Raw genomic sequence first — 19,352 nt, 5'->3', positions numbered from 1 at the left:
TATTTACCTAGCCGGCTAGGCTAATGCTGTTGCGCTAACGTTAGCGAATCGTCGGCGTAGCGTTAGCTAGCTGTCTAAACTTGTGAAAAGCTGAACAGCATCCCCGTCCAAGTAATAAATAAACACCAGGCAAATATGTTGTTACTGGAGCTAGTAGGCTACCATCAAAACGTGAGATATCTAATCATGATATCAATCATATCTATGTGTTTACAACCATCGGGGGATTTCACAGGTGGGACTGGCAAGTTAGCACATAGCTAGCATGATGCCTTGTATTTTCTAGATCTAGATAAGTTTACCGGTACTTATCTGAACTAACGACATGATCACTGTCACTAGATATAAATAAAACATTGACTTTCACTTGGTGCTATTCACGGACAGTAAAAACCCCTCTTCCTCATCCCAGTCAGTCACCATAGTTCTAGTACTAGGCTGATAGACGTCTCCCCAACGTGACGTCATCACAGAATTGCGGAAAAAAAACACTAATACCAAAAACGACAAAAACCTGACAAAAACTGGCCTTTAACACTATTTGGAGACATTTTTAACAATGATATACATATATTGAGTGCTATATGTATCAACAGTGGTGGTTAACTTGCAACATGGGCTTTAAGGAACAGTGTAAAATACCCTATATAATCATTCTATCACCCCTTTAAGTTTGTTTGTTATCATCCTCCTTGTGAGCGCCTTTTGTTTAACAATTTTTCTAGTAAAGACTTTATTTTGTTTAACTTTCAACCGTGTCTCTGAGTTTTGTATTTTAGTCCTCCAGTGTCGTGTGTCTAAGTCGTTAGATGTGCAGACGTCCAAACGGAAGGAAGACGAGATGGACAGGCAACTGGACAAGACTGCATTAAGGACAGTGCTATTGGAACATCAGGAAGAGAATATCAAAGCCATTCAAGAAGCAGTTGATTCATTCAACGTCAAACTTAAAGGTCCAATATGTAATACAGGCCAGCTGACAGTCTTGCCTGGGCCCGGGACGAGATAAGCTTAGATGGGCCCCCCGCGCCCAGATCTCTCCTTTTCCCTTGCTCTTCCTCTCCTCTCCTGTTCATCTCCTGTTCCTCTCCTATGCTCTTCCTCTCCTCTGATCTTCCTCTCCTCTGATCTTCCTCTCCTGTGATCACATCTCTCACTGAAATTAATGTGATCAGTCTCTGATCCATCCTGCTCAGACTCTCCGACAGGGCAGCGGGCCCCTCCCGCATCTCTCTCTCTCTCTCACACCGGTAGCCTGACTCTGTCCCTCCGATGCGAGGCAGCGGGCCCCTCCCGCATCACTCTCTCTGTCATCTGACAGCAGCTGGATCTCTCTCCTCTCTGTCTCATCCTCTCTGACGGAGCTACCAAACTCAACTCTTTCTGTCAAAGAGAATTGGTGTGTCTCAAATCGCGCACTTCTGTACTTATACTAACTATTTGAGTGCACTCAAAATTTCACTCGTCGAAGTGTGGTAAATGCAGTGCACTACAAGTACCCGGATGGTGCACTCATAACGGTGAAAAAGTTGAGTGTGGATCAATGGACAGTTTCCACACTCAACGGTCGCCATCTTTGCTACGTAGCGGAAGGGGCGGAGCTAACAAAAGTTTAAAAAACTTTGGTTAATGGCGGCCGAAGACGCGACAGCGACCGAGCATTACAAATGTAATTTTTAATCATTTTGCTATACTTGTATAACATATAAGCCACCTGTTTATGTATATTAAGGTAATTTTGCACTCGGTGATGATTCTTGTACCGCGAATTATAACGTATATGTACCGTAATTTGACGTGCTATCAAGCTAGCTTTAGCTAACCTTAGCTAGCTATCTTACAGCGGCACAGTTAAACCAAAGAGTATGAAGTTACTTCTATACCCCTGATGTTCACAAAAAAACGTGTTAAATTGAAATCTGACACCATTGTTAGCTTTATTAGACCTTGGGGTAGATGTTACATAAGTGGTGTGACGAAATTCAAACTGTAAATACTCTAATTACGCCGTAAATGAGGTTAACTAGCCACACTATCGTCCTCACTGTAGAAGATTTAGCGTTAGATGTGTGATCTTGTAAATATGCATTACATATAAGCAGTAATGTTGCAGTACGTTAATGCATGTAATGTTATAACGTGTTAACAGTGCTGTTTCTGTCCTGATCTGACTTATATAATCGTTAGGGACAGACGAGGACACAAGGTCCCTCATTCAGTGGAGGACGGTGAACGCCACCAGCTTTACGGGCAAGCACAATGCTGCCCTGAATGGATACGAGTAAGTAAATGTATATCATATCTTCCTATATATTGTACTGTGGACCTATATTTTACATTGCTAGCCTCATACAAATTGTATTTTCATTAGGGCGTACGTTGAAAGTCGAGGCCTTCAAGACAAGGTTACCCCCATTTTTTTTTTTTTTAAATGGGAGAACCTGAAACAAAAATACAAGGTCTGTTAACTGTCAGAATAATTGTGAGTTAATCAGCCCTAAGGGTGTAAGCATTTAATTTTAGTTTGTTTTGATCTTAAATTGGAGTGTTTTCTGTTGTCCGTAGGATCTGAAATGCCCCAGAACTGGGGTCAGCACGGAGGGGGGTGAGGCAACCGCTGCGTCCTGGAAGTGGTACGCTTTGATGGATGAGGCAATTGGGGGCAGGCCGTCTGTAACGCCGTCTCTCCTCATTGCCTCATCCTCCCAGGACGTGGCGGTTGTGGAACCCCCCTCGGTGGTGACCCCAGAAAGGGACACAGCCAGGGCTTCCACGGCATCCACTCCAAAACGGAGGCGAGTGGATGTCGTGGAGGCCCTGAAGGAATTACAGGAGAGGGAGCTGATGAAGATGGAGGAGAGGGCAAGAGAGAGAGAGGAAGCAAGAGATGAAAGAGAGGAGAGTTGGCACCGTGAGGCAGTGGAGAGAGAGGAACGGCGTTTTGCAGAGATGAGGGAGAGGGATGAGAGAAGAGACAAAGAGATGAGGGAGAGGGAGGAGAGGAGAGACAGGGAGGTAGGCATGAGGGAGGAGCGCTTCCTGTCTTTGCTGGAGAAGCTTGTAAATAAATAAATTTTAATTAATAACTATATGATCTGTCTATTATTACTGTACAGTGAAAGTGTGATGGTTACCCTCTGAGATATATATATATATAAATATGGGGGTGTGATGAACAGTGGTAATAATAATCACAGTAAAGATAATGGAACAGTGACTAGAAATAGATGTAGTAGTTCATGGCACTGCAGGGCGATACAGGATGTAGCAGGACACTGGAGGGCACTGCAGGGTGTAACAGGGCATGCATCAGGACCACGGCATCAGCTGCAATCATGATTTAGTTGCCATCCTAATCCAATGAAATATGCTGGGCTGAAAAAAAAACATAATGACTTTGGGGAGTAAACTCCCCAGAGCTAAGTTAGTAACAAGCATTTCTGAGATTGCTTAAATGTTTTTTGAACTGATTAGTGAACTGATTAACAAGAACAACATAAGATTTCACAAAAGAACAAGAACAGCAGAACATTTCACAAAAGAACAGCAGAACAACAATACATTTATAACATTTAAATTGCATAATCGTGGTCCGAACGACCTGGGGGAGGAGAGAGAGGACTTTCCTGCTGGTCTTGTGGACAGCACGGTGCACAGTGGCCCGGGCATAGCAAAGGCTCTGGCTACAACACGGTAAGAGGTACCGCTGGCTAGCCAAAAGAGGAAGACGAGGGTCTCGATGACGGGTCCCCAGCCATGGTCACAACCCGTGCCGAGGATGGCCATCAGACCGTTAAAGGATCCCCTGGAGAGCCTGAAGTCTACCCTCATGTCGCTTTCCCCATCAAAGTACAGTGCCAGCAACGGCACCGTATTATTCACCTGGCAGTACTGCCTGGGGTTGGGAGCCTGTAGAAAAATTAACACAATTAAAATTAAATTAACACAATTAAAATAAAATTGTATTTCATGTGGTGTGTTATCTTTAGCGTTGTACTTTGCATGACTGTAGCTAGAATCTATTTAAATTATTGGGTTTCCTATGCCTTTATTGTCACTGTAATTGGCTAGCTAATAGATGAATCATTAAAATTAAACATTCTTATATAAACATAATGACTATCTATATTAAAGTTAGCTAATATCAATTGGACACAATTTTATTCCTCCACTTATGGTCATTTTGGGGTATTTTAAAAAAAATGAATTAAGAGCAAAGTATGAATATCAACATACCTGTATGTTTTCTGCTAAAAGGAGTTGGATGACACGACGACGGCGTCGTCGCAATCCTCTCATTCTCGTGAAAAACAGAGGGCAAATACAAGCAACAATAAAAACAATCGCATTCATTTTGAAGAACAAAGCAGAAATGTAATTTTCGCGGGCGACAATAGGTGGCGGGAATGCTCTGCCCTGGGTACAATTCACATTTTCACAGAAGAAGAAGAAGGAGGAGGACTGAGATGTTATGATCATCACTTCCGGTAAGTACATAAGGTAGTGCGCGGTTTGAGACAACACTCCCCCGTCAAATTTTACGCACTATGCAAGTAAGTACACAGTGTACGAAGTGCACTTCCCTTAGTGCACTAAGGGAAGTGCACGATTTGAGACACACTGAATGTGTTGTCTCAGGCTTTTATACAAGCTAATGGACGTTAACATGAGAGCTGGCCTGTTAGCTTACGTTACAAGGCTCGTAAACGTTGGCTGCGCTGTTTTTTACCTTGCTCTACTTTGACAGTTCCCGCTTCACCGTCACCACCTGTTTTTTTTTATATTTGTTTAGAAAATCTCTAAGGCCTCTATTTTCTTCTTCTCTTTTCCTTCTTTTTCTGATCACTGGACTTGTGCTGACCGGACATTTTGAGCGTACTGAACTTCAAATCTACTGACAACAACATCAAATTTTGATAAGTGGCCACACCATTTTTGTGTTGGGGGTGGGGGGGTTCTTGACCACTATTTTCAAGGACAATTAGGAAGAAAACAAATAAAAAGCTTTTATGTAACTCAAATATTACATATTTTTTTCCACAAATAGGCCTATTTAAAAAAATGTTTTTCAATTATTCCATAATTTAATGAGGGCCCAGTTCTGGGGCCCCCCCCCCCACTCTGGGCCCCGGACAACAGACCCGTTTGTCCCTCCCTATCGGTGGGCGTGATGTAATATATTTACTGTAATAAATCCAAAAATGACCCCAATGCGTCATCAAATATTAAGGCACGCTAATGATAGTATTTTCTTATTTTGAAATTTCCGTTCCGTGACGGAATTTCTGTTTGTGTTTTGGCCTGTGTGTTATCAACTGCCTAGTTTGACAGCCAAGCCGGGTTGCCAGACATACTTGTAAAAACATAAACCCAGTGCACTACAGCTGTAGCGTTAGTACAGCCATGAAAGCAGCAAACAAACGAACAGGATCAACGAAGATAGATTCTACCCACCCTAAAAGAAAACTGCATGTTTCTAACAGTTGCGTGACCAGAGACGTAACAAACCCCTGGTAAATAATTGGAAAAGGACGCAGATTTGGCTTATTTCCTCCTGAACAGGTAAGCATTAGCTTCAGGCTAATTTATCACAGCCACTAGGGACGGGCATTTAATGTCATTTCAACATTTGTGTACTCTCATTGAATTGTATAGCTAGAGTACCCGAGTTGGTTACTCGCAAAAACAATTGAGACACAGCCAGTTATGTGATCTTGACTGGTCCTGGCTATTCCTGGCTAACGCCGCCATGCTAACCCTGCTAACTGCTAACGTTACCGAAGGACCAGGCAAGCAGCCCATGGCTGTTTACAAAGTGTAGTTCAGTGGCCGGAGCCGACAATGGTGAGATATTTTAAGCCACGAGAGGGGAGCTGTAAATCGGGAAGAGAGGACTGAGTTTGCAGCGAGGTTGTGGGGTTTTTGGCGGTTCCTACTGTAATTCTAAGCCGAAAAAGTGTGTCTGTCAGTTGGGTACAGAGCTCCGCGTGAGCACGGGCTTTTATTACTGTAAATTGTAATTACTGTTTATTACCAGCATCTAACATTAGCTACTCCGCTGTGCTGTAAAGTAATGTCTGAGTATGTGAAGCTAGTGTCTAGCAACATTGTTGTGGATGCTCCGTTCTCAGCCTGGCAACCGCTGTAACTTTATTAAACACTAGCTGTCAGTATTACATAGCAAATTACATAGAAAATTAGCCTGTATGGCTAAATCTGGCACATTTACATGTTGGACTCTGTGCTCATGTTGATTAATGTGCATTGTCCCTTTTTAAATAAAGAAATATAAATCTAATAAATTCACTTGAATTAAATTGTTCTGCAAAGTTTTCCTTTTATAAAAAGGTTTTTATTAAGTCTTTTAATATAGTGTAATTTATTTATTATTAAATAGTAGCCGTGTAACCAATAAAGCCTGATAACTTAAAAAAAAATCGAAGTAGTACAAATGTTTTCTTTTAACGGCACAAATCATACGTCGCCCCAACGTCCCTAATATGCCCTGTAGATGCTAGATTTATACATCGCCCCAATGTCTGCTTTACGTCCTGTAGATGCTACATTGATACATCGGTTTTATTTTTATTTATTTAAGTAATCAATGTTAGTGATATATCAGTAAGAAAATTATGCTAACAGGTGACGATGCTCATCAGGGTGTTTTGAAGCCAACGAAAACTGGCACCGTCTAATTACTGACGTTTTCTGACTGTTGGCACTCCGAACCCCGTTTTCAAAATCAATTGTTAACCAGATTTAATGCTGACTTTACAGAAACAAACCACTGTCTTACTAAAATGTCCCAAAATGAATTTGACATAGTGTCATTTGGTAATGAGCTGGTTAAAAATAAACTTTAAAATCACAATGGAAGTTTAGTAACGTAGACTCACTGTATTCCGGACATCACGGTATTCCGGACACTTGACCTTTACCCGCAAATTCTACAAATAAATACTTGCAGGTCATGGGCACTATATATATCCCTGTCATCCTTGTCTCCTCCTCTTTCAACTATGACCAACCTCCAGTTTCAAGAGCCAATCATTTAAGATAAAGCAATGTGAGTTTCCAAATGTGGGCCAATGAGGGGGGTATGAAAAAAGCGAGAGGAGGGTTTTCCGCTAGTATAGAGAGCCGAAGTCACACCCCTTCCGGTGGACCTCATGGGACCTAAACTCGGAAAAAATGGTAGTGAACGGGCAGAGGCACATCATTTTTGGATCCCGTTTGAATTGAGCCATGGATTACAAATATGATGTTCATCAATTTAAAAGATAATTTTGCAACCGAAGAAAGTCTCAGTTAGCTGTAGGTTTGTCGTAGTACCACTTAGTATTGTGTGAAACCGCTCAGTGAACTACATCTCCCGTCTCACACAATCTACCTCACCTAGCTTGATGCTCGGCTCGCTAGCTAGCTAGCTAGCTTAGCTCTGTTAACCCTTGTGTTGTCCTTTGGGTCACAGGGACCCGTTCAGTTTATTTTACTTTTTGTATTGGCCTGGCGTTGCGCTTCGGGTCTCTGTGACCCATACGTTATTCCGTGGTATTTCTCTGCTACCGCGACTCTGGCCTTCGGGTCTCTCTGACCCATACCTTATTCCGTGGTATTTCTCTGCTACCGCGGCCCTGGCCTTCGGGTCCTCAGTACACTCATACACTCAGTATGTCAGCGAACATATCAGCACTACTGCATGGCCTTCTCATTGGCTCTGGGATCATCTTGGGTGCCATCTCATGGATCAGGTTTCTGTGTAAATAAAATCCTTCTATGGAGGGACAAGTTCTTGAACTGGCAAATCACGAGCCACATCTCCAACTTCTGTTTGTTCTCTTTTGCACAGTGTCTGAAGCAGAGCGTCAAAGCTATTTATGGCTTCCTGCATTGCGTGCTTGCTTCTAATATTGGAGTCCTTGTTGAATTTAGTCCTCAGATCCTCCAATATACGATGAAACAAAACTTTGGCCAAGCACATTGTAAAAAATGTGTCAATCTTCCTCTTTATTCCTTTTATCAATTTGTCTTTGAGCATCTTTTGACTTGTTGTCAACCCACCCAACCCACCCAAACGCTTAATTCGAGTAATTGACCGAGAAATGTCTTCTGCAACATTTTCAATATCCCGAGCGTATTCACGTTGCAGCAGCTCATTCTTAGAGTCTGGCACTTCATCCAAAAGAGGGTTAATGGTCGTAGTCACCTCCTCCGTGATTATTTCTATGACAGCTGGTAATGTTGAACTCTCACTAACACTGTCCTGTGATGAAATGTTTGGGGTTGCTGGGTCATCAGTTTTTTCTTCTGACTCCATATCTTCTGTCTTCTGTCTTTTCTCACAGTTTTCACCTTTGCTGGGAAAGCTTTTAACATTTTGAAGGCTTGATGAAGCATAGCTTTAACCCTTGTGTTGTCCTTCGGGTCCCAGTGACCCGAAGGACAACACAAGGATTATGTACTTCCCTTTACTTTGTTGAGAATTGCTCTCTAAACCCTGTTTCTTGTAAAGTAAGTAAGTAAAGTATTTCTAGAACACATTTAAACACAGTTTAAGCTGACCAAAATGCTGTACAAACAAGAACTAAGGTGCTGTATTAACCCTTGTTTAGAGAGCAATTCTCAACAAAGTAAACGGAAGTACATAATCCTTGTGTTGTCCTTTGGGTCACTGGGACCCGAAGGACAACACAAGGGTTAAGTTTGAGAGGGTGAATGATGCAGAACAATTGCAGGCTCTCTATTGGGCATAGTGGAGACAGCAGAGTGGACACTTTGTGCAACCTCTTTACAAACTAAGCCTGTCAAGTGCCATGAGCTGACACAGTTGACTAGTTCCGCAGCGTTCTTTTTACAAGGCTGTTATGCTCTCCAAAAGCATGTCAGCTGTCATGATTTTAGTGGCTTCATCAGGGGTGCCGAATTTCAACGAGTGCCACTGTTCTGCTGTTATCCTTTTGAAAAAGGATTTGATCAGTGGGCGAACGGTATCGCCTGAAACCTCCCGGCATTTCTTGTGTCTGTGAAATGGTATCGTCTGAAATCTCCGTCTGTGATATTTCTATTGGATGCATGTAAATTGTACAAGCAAACTATTGGTCGTTGTTCCATGACTAGGCATTTACCAGCACTATGTGTAAAAAAAATAAATAAAAAAAAAATAATGCTATTTTACATTATTGAAATAAGAGGCTGCTGCGGCCCGCCGCACGGGTTGACCAGAGGCTGCACAGTTTGACCAGCACGGGCAGCGGATGGTGTTGCTAAGAATTTGCAATGTAGGCTATAAGTTGTATCAGACCGGGCCATGAAACACTACCGGCCCACTGCGAAAAGTCCCGACTCTCCCGATTGCCACTCCACCTCCGAGTGGTCCTGTGTATGGGCGGAGGATGACACTTAAATACAGACACTAGGCGATCTTGTTTCAAGTATGTGCTGGATATTGAAAAGCGTTTCACCTCTCGGTGAACACTGAATGTTTTTGTATATTCGACTTCCAACACGTCATCCATTCTCATTCTGTCTTTAGGTCTGGCTGCTGTGCTCGAGTGGGGGGGGGGCGGGCTAGGTAGAAAGAGGAAGAGTATATCATTGCAGTATTGAATAATTGGAGCCCAGACGCAATTTTGTAATTTTCTAAATTTCTGATCCTCTGAATAAAAACTGAAAATTGGAAAGACAGGTTAAAGATCAAATTTTTTAATTTGTCAAGGCGGAAAAAAATGAAAAATTGGATATATGGCTTCCATTCTTAATCTTAAATCAGCTGCAGTGTAGAGTGGTGTGGTAGAATATAACAACAGTGCCAGGTGAAATGTGTCTGCAGAGTCGGGCCTCATCCGTGCTGCCTGTCAGTGTTCAGGACCACCATGATAATTGGATTTTCTGTTTTTCCAAATGTCCGTTTGTGCTTAGAAAATTGAACTGGTAAGCGTTACACGGACCGGAGAGGCTTACGATCTCAAATTACCAGTTTTAAAACATGACCACCGAACAGAAAACATACTTAAACAGTCTTAAGGTCACATAGAATATTTTTAGTCAGTTTTTGTAGATACTTTTGACTTTTTTGAATGGATACACACACACAGTTACAGAGGCCCTTTGTCTGACGTAAATGAGCGGCAAAAAAACACACCCAAAGAACACCACTCTCAAAACAGCTGTTACGAATATTTCAACACATCTGTGTAACGTTAATGTTAACTCATCTGGTTCTAGACAGCACACATTTATAACGTTAACATTTCAAGCCATAATGTAAACTTACTGTTACGTAACTAACACGTTGTGTTAACGGCATTGTGTGGGGACCCAAATAAAAAGGAATCTAGAGTTCAAGGAACTGATTTTATTAACAAATAAATTATCATTAAGATAAATAAAGCATAAACAAAAGTTGAAATTTTTTTTAAAACGTTAAATAAAATTAAGTTGAATGGCTGTGCCTGGCTTGTCCTGGTCTCTATCTGTGAAAGGCAAAATAATGTTTTAAGGTACTATCTTTTCTGACAACAATGCTAATTAATGCCAGTATATTCTCCTTTTGAAATTTCCATTCCGTGACGGAATTTCTGATTTGTGTTTTGGCCTGTATGTTGTTATCAACTGCCCAGTTTGACAGCCAGACTGTGTTGCCAGATATACCTTAAAAACGTAAACCCAGGACGCTACAGCTGTAACGTTAGTACAGCCATGAAAGCAGCAAACAAATTAACAAAGTGCACTTCCTTTGCATTTTGAGACACACTAATGGCGTTTCTCAAAGTCAAGGGAAGGATCCTCCGAAGCCAGAATTTTGAGGATGCTACGTCATCGACTGTTCCAATGTCGAGGATCGTCCGAATTCCACCAAGGAATGGGTCCTTTGTTCAAAGAACTTCCAAGGATGCATATGTGTATCCTTCACGGTCCCAAATCACCCACAATCCTATGCACGTTTTTTTTACCGGCTCGTATAAAAACAATGGCGGACGTAAGCGGTGGAGTGACGGCGCAATATGCTTTCAAACGTAAGTATCTCTATCTTTAGTGTTTAACGTTACAGTACATTTGTTAAAATGGTAGTAAATATAAGTAAAGTTTAACGTTTAAATGCCAGTACAAATTGCTATTGATAATTAGCAGGCTAACGTTAGCTCCTGATTCAAAAATTCAAAAACTGCTATGTTATGTCGATACATTTTAAACTCTTGGGAGTTAACGTTATTTGTCGTCACCGGTATGGAGAAAAATCTTAAATGCCATAGTAGCGTGTGCTTATACTTACCTACTATTACTTACTACCGTATTTTCCGGACTATAAGTCGCACTTTTTTTCCTAGTTTGGCTGGTCCTGCGACTTATATTCAGGTGTGACTTATATATCAAAATACATATAATTGAACATGTTTTTAAATGTTAATTCATACTGAAAACATTACCGTCTACAGCCGCGAGAGGGCGCTCTAGGCTTGTGACAACTAGAATGCTGCTGCTAAAGACAACTGAGAAAGAAAAGAGATAACAAACTGCAGGTAGTAAAATATGCAGCCGAAAACGGTAATCGAGCAGCAGAAAGAAAGTTTGAAATGAGGGAGAAACTTGTGAGGGACAGGCGAAAAGGTGACTCTTACTGCAATGAAGAAAACAAAGAAAGCTAATCGGCTAATCGCGGACTGAAAGCAAGATGGCCAGAGCTGGAGGAACGAGTCGGGAGGGACTTGTCAACGGTGCAGTTACGTCTCCACGCCTTTTAATACATCCATGCTCCACACCCTGGTAGCTAGTTGTTCTGTGTGCTATTGTATAGTTCAATAACTGTTAATGTGTTACGTTAACAAACCGGACACCTACCGTATTCAGCCTGTTGTTCTGTGTGCTATCGTGTAGTTTACAGATGAAAAAAAAAATAATCTAAATAAATGCGACTTATAGTCCGGTGCGACTTAAGCCCTATTCGCACCTGATAAGTATTACCTGGTGACCTCCAGTCATTTGTAATAATCGCGGAGGTTGTCTGTGATCTTAATCCCGTGCGAATCGGTCATGTCTGTAATTTGTAAAGTAATAATTCCCCCGCAAATGACCTACCATATTTCACCGAAAACGGAGGTCCTGTGATAATATTAGTCCCGTGCGAATCGGCATCTCTGTGATTTGGGGTCTAACTGGCTGCGTTGTCAATTATAAATGAAAAGTTTTGACATCATATCCGGGGGATAATGTCTGTAAATTTGAGTAAAATACAGACTTCAGTTATCCCGTGTGAATGCGCCAGACGAAATACAGACGTGTGGGGGTAATTTATAAACTACAAGAGGTCCCCAGGTAATACTTATCCCGTGCGAATAGGGCTTTATATATGTTTTTTTCCTCTTCATGACGCATTTTTTGACTGATGCGACTTATACTCCGGAGCGACTTATAGTCCAGAAAATACGGTACTTTACTTAAGGTTACTATTATACTATTAGCTTTGCTGTTTTACGGTTGTAACGTAACATTAAGTTTATTGACTTGTAACGTTCTAGCTTTTAAAACAAATGCGGTGGTAACATATGTGATCAACAACAAAAAGGCTATATGAAGTAAAAATAACATGAACCGATGCTGATAATGAACCAGTTAAAGGGATCGGGTTTAAATCCAACCCCCACCCCCCTACCCCCAACCCTGCAAATCAGTTTTTAGCCGATATGTTTTAACAAAAAAAAAAATGAAATCATACATAAACCTTCCTCTATTCTTCATGTTGCACAGGCTCGGCATTACTGTGCCATCAATGCCACAGTACCTGTACTGCAAACGGTATTACGGAGGGGAGGACACCCGCCCTGACTTCAGGCTGGGCAGAGATACGATACAGCAGCTCATGGTGGTCCTGAACACTGACAGGCAGCACGGATGAGGCCCGACTCTGCAGACACATTTCACCTGGCACTGTTGTTATATTCTACCACACCACTCTACACTGCAGCTGATTTAAGATTAAGAATGGAAGCCACCGACCAATTGCAAATAGAGAGGATGCTGTTTGCTGACAAGCAGATAAAAGTCCTACAGGCCAAGATGCGTGAACATACAACTGAACTTGTTCGACTACATGGGGAGTTTAAATTACAGCAAAATAATTTAGAAACAAAAAAACAATCTGGAGGACTGTGGTGAAGGACCAACCTTGCTGAGACAGAGCTGAAAAAGTTTAGGTTAATGTTTTCTGACCTTTTTTTGTGAGTGACTTGAACAGTGGATGGTAGACAATAAAAGCTCCAGTATACTGTAATCACGGCTTGTGCGTGTGCTGAATTTATCCCCACACGGCCTCAGAGCTCCATGTGTTTCGGAAAAAAGCCATCCCGACACTACATATGGTGGAGAATGTGGGCAGCCCGAGGCAAAGGAGGTATAGGAGCCATGTATATTATGTTTGTTCATGGTTTATAATAGTTTTCACCTATTACGTAACGTAGGACGTCATGGGGGTTGGTCTCACAATAATCAGTCTATTTATACACCTGGACACTTGCATGGCAGAGGCTAGAGAGGGGGTGAGCTGGGGTTTTTGCATTTTCTGTTGACCCCAAGTTTTTCCACATTTACGTTTACCTTTTCGCAGTATTTTTCAGGCAACTGGATTTTGTTTATTAATGTTTTTTCCGACTTTCAAATGAACAATAAATCCTTGAAAGCATATCTCGGAGTGGATCTGAATTATTCAAACGGCGCGTCATACAGGTGATTGTTCCCTGACTCAGCAACTCTCGGCAGCTTATGGAGGTTGCAAAGAAGTCGCTTACAGGGGGTAAGGAAAGAATTTTTCTTTCTGACTTTTTGAACGTCATTTGGATTTTGAAAGTGGGACTGCACTCTACAAGATGGAGCAACTGCTTCAAGTGTTGGTGGAAACGCAGAGGGCCGTTCAGGAAACCAATGCTCAGTTGTTGAAGGAACAAGTCAAGGCAAACCAATTAAAGGAACGGGAACTCGTGCAAGCAGCCAAACACAAACCCAAGGTGGGTGACTTTATTCCTAAACTAGGAACAAATGATGATGTTGAAGCCTACCTACATGCGTTTGAAGTAACGGCCACTCAAGAAGCGTGGCCAAGACCACAGTGGGTAGGCCTGTTAGCTCCATGTTTATCCGGTGATGCACTTCAAGCCTTCCAGGATGTAGAAGGTGGCATTAACAATGACTATGATAAGTTAAAGAGCGAGATCCTGAGCCGGTATGGTTTTTCTCGGTTTAGTCAGGCCCAACGCTATCATAATTGGGTTTTCCAAAATGTGGTCTCGCCCCGTGCACAAATGCATGAGTTGTGTTTTAACATTACTTACCATCTCACAATGACGTGCACTTGCTAGCCTGTTCCTGTGTGTTTCAAAATCCAGTAAGTAGGCAAGGAGAGGATTTAAAAGTTTAACAAGTATTTATTTAAGTAAAATCATAAGAGCATAAACATGTACACGGGTCCGAGTTGAGCAGGCACACAGGCTTCTCTCATCAGACTGATCAGATTTGTTTATTAAAAGTTGGAGGAGTACCGTGGTTTAGACTTCGCCTCCCCTGGTTGGTGCACAGACTGGTCCCAGTTTTTTGGCACACGCCCTCTTCATCAGTTGTTAGGCAGACTTTAACTATGCTGATGGTCAGAAAGAACAATGCGCCACTGTTGTCCGTCACAGATTGAGAAGTAACTTACTTTCATGGTCAAACTGATATTAACTTTGTTGCTGCACACTTGTTGCTTTCTGACCACCGTCATACAGTGCTGCTTTCTGCACACACACAACAGTATCCTTTTCTCATTTTGCATGACTAAGCTGTCACAGTGCTCTTCCACTAAACACACAATACTATTCAACTATAATTTGTATCCTCATAAAGCACAGCCAGCTTGACTGATTATTTTTATTTCTTACATTCCATTGTATGTTTTTTCTCCGAATGCTAAGGAGGAGCCGGGCCTAGCCTCTGAAGGACCTGACTTGGAAGGACTAGTCCTACCAAGGAAGGATCCTTGACATTGACAAACGGCTACAGCCAGAAAGTGATCCCGCCATGCTAACCCTACTAACTGCTAACGTTACCGAAGGACCAGGCAAGCGGGTCATGGCTGTTTACAACGTGTAGCCAGTTCAGCAGCCGTAGCCGACAACAGTGAGTTATTTTAAGCCAAGATAGGGGGGGCTGTAATTGGGAAGAGAGGACCGTGAGTTTGCATTGTTGCGGTAATTCTAAGCCAATAAAGTGTGTATTTCAGTCAAGTGGAAAAGGACAGCAAGGTAGTCGTATTTTTAGATGTTCCTATCATAATTCTAAGCCGAGGAAGTGTGTCTGTCTGCAGTGTTGAGAGAACGGCGAGGTTGTGGAGTGTTTAGCTGTTCCTACCGTAATTCTAAGCCAAAAAAGTGTGTCTGTCAGTTGGGTACAGAGCTCCGTGTGAGCACGGGCTTCTATGACTGTCAATATAGCCAGCATCTAACGTTAGCTACTCCGCTGTGCTGTGAAGTAATGTCTGGCTATGTGAGACAAGCGTCTAGCAACATTGTTGGATGTTCTGGTCTCAGCCTGCACTTATTTATGTGAATGATAGGCTACATGTATTCATTTGAATTAATAAACCCCTGGACTGTAATATGTAATAGCTCAGATGCGTTTCAGCAAGATTTCTGCTCATGTTCAAAACGTTGTGCACATTCGAAATGTAACTACCGTATTTCCTCAAATAAAAATCAATTAAAAGCTGGGCCTCTGATAGTGGCCGGGGGTGTGGTCAACACGGACAAATAAAGGCCGGTCTCAAATTAAGGCCGGGGAAAAAATAGTGTGGATAATCTCCTAAATGCCTTTCATATAATATTAAGTCAAAATAAAAATCAAGTTCATTGTACATTTCTACCAATTTAATTTAACAGATTCAACAATATATTCATTCTTTTTTCCGCACTTGAATTTTCTGGATTATTGTCCTATGCGGCTGTATGTGTAACTCCGCCAAGTGTAGTGTGCAGTAACGTACAGGTGCCAATAGATGGCAGTAGCTACATTGGATGTAACACGGGGCTCATTTAGTGTTAGCAGAGAAAGACGGACTCTGGTGTTAGCGACGGACTTTTCAACAACAAAACGAAAAGAGTTTTAAAGTATGCGGAGGAAAACTCGGGTGAAAAAGCTGCGGGACGTTTCGACATTGACCCCAGGAGATTCCGATACTGGAAGAAACAGAAGGATGAGCTGACAAGATTAGCCGACAAGAGCAGAGCAAGGCTAGCTAGCTGGAGGTGGGAGGAAACAATATAGCCTGGAGCTAGAAACAAAGCTACCGTCTGTAACGTTAATCAGATAGTTGGTTTAACTACTGTATGCTCTTATTGTAATCTACCAGTAATACTGTAGTACCTGTATTTGAAATAAATACCCAGTACATTTACAGGGTTCAAACTGACACAATGGTGGTGTTGGATTAATTCTGACCCAAATTGCTTTGTCGCCCTTCTGGCTGTTGATGTATATGGTGATATTTTTGCAAATGTGAACGCTATGGTTTTTCATTTAAAACAGTTTATTTAAAATAATTATATTTATCAAACACATGGAATTAAAAATAAAGGCCTGCCTCTAATAAAAGACTGCTTCAAATACAAGCCTGGTCCCTTCTGCAGTTCAGGTAAATAAAGGCCCCGGCTTTTATTTGAGGAAATACGGTAATCCCATGTTATTTTGAGATTAAAGTCACAATATTACAAGAATAAAGTCACAATATATCAAGGAAAAAATACACTTTCCCTACAGTCTGCTGTGCATTATGTTATTGCTCTGCTGATATGGCAGTATCTCATCCACACCGTCTGACAGACCCAGAGATCCCCGCCAGGGTCTCTGGATGAGACAAAGTTTAGGGAAGTGGCTGAAGGCTGCTCTACATCGGAGGTGGAAAACACAACACGGTGTCACGCCAGGTCGTGAAATAGTCATGTTATTTTGATTTATTGACAGGTTTACAGGTCACAATTTTGACGTTTATTTCGTGTACACGTCACAAATTCTGAACGTGTACAGCTCACGATTTTTGAACCTGTTCTGGGGCATGCAACAACGGGGAAATGAGGCGCCACACGCCGGCCACAACAACAGGACGGGCCACCACTTGGGGGCCGCGATCCCCGGGTGCAGGGGCACACAACAATGGGGAAATGAAACGCCACAACAGCAGGACGGTTGTGGTTAGGAAGAGAATAACGAGGAAAGGAACTGCAACACGCGGGACGAGATCCCCGATCTCCTGAGTAAAAATCCTGTGTCGTTTGACCCATCCACCACCCTGACCAACCTCCCTGCGTGGACTTTCGCCTTATCAATACTACTCGCTACGTCATCGTTCTGTGATCACGAAATATGCAGGGTTTGTACGTTTTGAAAAAAACTGGAAAAGTTATGGAATTTGAAAAATGCAAATTCCAGGCCTGGAAAGGTTTTGGAAAAGTCATGGAATTTTTAACAGGATAATATGTGTTTAATTTACGCATCCCACTATGAACCACAAATAGTTTATTGTTAAACCTCTGAGGGTAAACTTTAACACAGATTTTTATTCTTATTGTATAATGTCGACTGACATTTTCAGGAATACATAGTCATGGAAATTTGCCGAAAAAGTCATGGAAAGGTATTGGTTAAAATACATATGAACCCTGAATATGCTTCCCATTGAAATACAATGCTTTAAAATTCGTAATCACCACACGAAAAAAAATGACATTATCGTGTCCTGTCCATGACTCAATAGATTCAATAATGTGACCATATCACGAACTGCCATGAGACCGGGCTGGGAAAACCATAACTACGGCAGAAGCACAGACGCAGCGCCACATGTCTGCAGCATACACATCCACAGAAGCGTGTCCATTATAATCAACTGGAGCTGCTACACTAACTGCAGGAGCCGTGCTGCTCATCTCCATTTTTACAGAGGGGTAAACGTAGCGAACTCATGAACTCGCCGTTTCATTGTCTAAAATATTCACTAACGTTAAACATTATGTGCATTTGTCATACCTAGTTTAATAACTCTGGATTTGGCTACTAGTGAATGTTAAAAATGTGACGTTTTAAACAAGGACCCTTTAAGTCTTAGGGCTGGTAGGTTGGTGTACCCCTCAAATTATCTGCTGAAATATAGAAGTTTCTTTCGCCATGCAAAGTCTATGTGAAAAGGCTTTCTGGGCCATGGGGTGCAGTACCACCGTTATCCGCTAAGCCCATGGTGGCTTTTAGACATGGCGCTGTCACTGCCCGATGTAGTCGAGCGCCGATTTGAGTCGCATGTCATTGCGCATTGTCGCATGCGTCACAGATGTGAGTTGCATGTGCGTCACTTTGCGACAAGTAGCCTCCAAGATGCTAACGGTCTATGAGCTAACGTTAGCAATCAAAAAATAATAAAATAACAGCTGCTGCTGGCTACAAGTTAGCAATTAAACACAATAAAGGCTGTCACTTGAATAGCGTTTTGAGCTAACGTTAGCAATCTAACAATCATAGATAGCTAAAACGTTTTTGAAATGACTGCTAGCTACAAGTTAGCAATCAAATACAACAAAGGCTGTCACTTGAATGGCATTTTGAGCTAACGTTAGCAATTTAACAATCATAGATAGCTAAAATGTTTTTGAAATGATTACCATCTTCTGTTATTGTATGTAAAGAGAAACGTTTATTATTTTATGGATTTCACAAATTTTAGCAAGACACGTTATTTTACGTTTAAATCTGAGCATGCGTGAATCACATCTGCACTCGACTCACATCGGGCAGTGACGGCGCTCTTCCTGGGGACTTGTCTGCTTCAGAGCACTATAATGACAGGGGCAATGGGCGACTTTGGAGGCGGGCTTTAGGCCAGCCAACCAATCAGAAATTAGAAATGGTACTGTTAATTTTTCCATTGGCTGAACACATTTTCTTAACTTTTGATTGGGTGGGCAAGACACATGTTTGGGTGGGCTGGGCCCACCCCTGCCGATTGCTGCTGCCGGCCGCGATTACAATCGTTTTCAGTTGCATCACGCTCATAGACTGTTAATATTAATGGACAACGCATCCGGTTTGGTCTATGAGAAAGTGACCCACTTGATTTATTACAACCCAGTTATTTAATCTATAGATTCCTGTTCACGGGGATGTTTTATTCGTGGTGGCTATATGAAAATGTAAACTAATGTATTTCAATGGGAAGCATATGTCGTGATCACAGCACGACTTTGGTAGCGAGTAGTATGAAATGCTAAAATCTGCGTAAGGAGGTTGGTTGTGGTGTTGGATGGGTCAAACAATTCAGGACTTTCACCCCGGAGGCCGGGAAT

The sequence above is a fragment of the Perca fluviatilis genome, chromosome 11 (assembly GCF_010015445.1).
Source record: "Perca fluviatilis chromosome 11, GENO_Pfluv_1.0, whole genome shotgun sequence".
Lineage (NCBI taxonomy): Eukaryota > Metazoa > Chordata > Actinopteri > Perciformes > Percidae > Perca > Perca fluviatilis.
Note: the sequence above shows the minus strand (reverse complement) of the source record.